Source organism: Gavialis gangeticus, unplaced genomic scaffold, assembly GCF_001723915.1.
Source record: "Gavialis gangeticus isolate Ggan-Ray unplaced genomic scaffold, GavGan_comp1, whole genome shotgun sequence".
In the NCBI taxonomy this organism is placed as follows: Eukaryota; Metazoa; Chordata; order Crocodylia; family Gavialidae; genus Gavialis; species Gavialis gangeticus.
The window spans coordinates 8,402,976-8,405,325 of record NW_017729015.1 but is presented as its reverse complement, the minus strand read 5'-3'; the positions used below and the strand labels follow the sequence as shown (position 1 = coordinate 8,405,325).

Here is a 2,350-nt window from a genome sequence, read left to right as displayed (position 1 = left end):
TTGCTCAGCATCTTGGATTAAGTAATTCATATCAAGTGTCCATCCCTGCAGTATCAGCCTGCTGAAATCCAGATGAGTAATCTCTAGCTTCAAAATGCCTGGGCAAAAGCATTGCCTTGTGGAGATCCTCACACAGAACTGCATCCTTCTCCTGGCTCTCATCCATTTTCCATCACAGTTTGTTACCTTTCTGCTTGCTTTTTAGGAGTATTAATCTGTCAGTGGGACACACCATCATCGTTCAAATACCTCACAGCCAGGCTTCTTCAACAAGGCTGACTGTTCCCTCTTCAACAAGGCCAGACTGCCCTGTACACCTTCCTTCAACAAAAAGAATGAAGAGCTTGCAAAGGGAGCCAATACAAACCCTGATGCTCGGGTATTAAATGTCTGGATGAAATATGTTGGACCTGCATCAGTTTCTCAGTTTGCTCAACCCCACTTACAATAAAAAGAAACCAAAAAAACCCAAACAAACAGCCCAGATACCAGATGCCTTCACATGGTGTTCTATTCTCTTACGGACCAAAACATAAAAGTTAGAAGTGAAAATCCTAGGGGGAGGAACAAACTCCAAGATAAGGCAATTATATGGCTGGGCAACTGGATTAGACTACAAATACACCCAGGTTTATAATTCCAGTTGATCCAGTAGCACAGTACTACCTAGTCAGCTAAAGATATAACAAGAATCAACAGCAAAGCTATGGTTACAACCCTTTGCCATCAACCAACAAAGAACACTTAACTGGGAGAAATAAAGAATCCTCTTGCCAAGTGTGAAAAGTCTAAGAATTACTAAAATGAACTGGATGAACCACCGGTGCCAGGTCCTACCTACTCAGCTATGTACAACTCTGTGATTGTGCAGACTTCAAAGGACACTGTCAACTTGAAAAATCACATCTATCAGAAAATGTGTCACACAAGTTATAAGCACCACCCAGATTGCTGAAAGGCAAAGTTAACGTAGATTTCTCTCTTCTCCTGGGTGTTTATTTTATGCTGTCAACAGCACTTTGTGTACAGTCTGTTTTGCCCATACAGCCCATCATTTTTTCCACTGCTGAGCCATACAAACAGAATTTTCTCTGCCTTTATTACACTTGGACAAACAGTTGTCTGGGAATACAGGGGACAGGATTCGATGGCTCGAGAGCACCTTCTAGTTTTACACTCCCATTTCTCTTACAAGTCTTATAAAACCATTTAAAAAAGGTTGCATCAACACTGCTGTATCACAAACTGTATTTTTTTTAACTGAGCCCTCAAGGGCACACTGTCAACCTGAAACCCTTTTCTATTCAACATCTGCGAGCCGGTGGTGAGCCTATAATACAGGAAGAAAAAAAGGAGTTGAGTGAAGACCAAGGTCACAGGGGTTAGGAGGTATCGAACTTTTAGCCCCTAGATTTAGTGCCTCCCACATTCCTGAGGGAAATTATGTCAAATGTGCAGAAATCTGACCGTGCAGATGCTGGTCTCCGTGACACTGGACTCTGCCCCCTGGGTGGAGCCAGCGCAGCCACCCCACACCTACCACCACACAGCAAGGATGGGCTCAAACCCTGCTCGTCCACCCAGGCTCCCCACTCTCACACGTGCTCCCATCTCTCCTCTCCAACCCAGAACTGCCTCTGTAGCACCGGACGGAGCAGGGCAACCAGGGAGGGGGCGCGCATGCCCGGCAAGTTCACGCTCCCGCCGACCTAGGTGGGAAGCAGCGGGAAAGGCTCCAGGATTATCTCCCCCCGCCTGGCCGCGCAGAAGAGCTGGAGACCCGCTGCCCCCTGCTAGGGGCTTTCTCGCCCGGGACACAACCAGCCCATCCCCAAACGGCAGGGCCCAGGCAGCCCCCGGCCCAGCCCCCCAGCCCCTTACTGCAGCACGTCGGCCGGCTCCCCGTGCCGCTCGTACACCAGCCCGCGGGGCCGGGCCGAGGCCGCGGGGCGGAACAGGGACCCAGCCCCGCGCAGCAGCCCTATCCCCAGCCGCATCCCGCCGCTGTCGCACAGCAATAACACCAGCAGCAGCCCGGCGGCGACAATGTACGTCACCACGGCAAGCCCCGCCCACCTCCCGGAATAGCCCTGCCCACTGCTTATAAAAGCGGTGACCTGCAGCCTCACGCAGGTGTTCGCTGATGGCGGGTGTGAGTCGTAGTGTTTCCAGCTGCCTTATGGCTCACATGCACCAGTGTTGCGTGATTTTTGGTGTTGTTCCTTAAGGAATATATATATATTTTTTAAGCTTTTCTAACATTATAAAGGTCTTAATTTGTCGGTCTGTCCATAATGCTTTATTTGCGCTCTGATTGGCCGATGAAAACAGCCAGTCTGAGTGCGAGTAC

At 49.6% G+C, this 2,350-nt stretch overlaps 1 protein-coding gene across 2 annotated transcripts in view; it reads right to left on the bottom strand.

The window, feature by feature from the left end:
• The window catches only part of MECR (mitochondrial trans-2-enoyl-CoA reductase), a 37,382-nt gene extending 35,372 nt beyond the window's left edge, over positions 1 to 2,010 (bottom strand). Inside the window, exon 1 of one of the 2 annotated variants that reach the window (XM_019512145.1) lies at positions 1,986 to 2,010. The gene's annotated coding sequence lies outside the window, so the exon portion shown is untranslated. The other variant, XM_019512146.1, reaches the window with a different exon arrangement.
• Between the last annotated feature and the right edge of the window lie 340 nt (positions 2,011 to 2,350).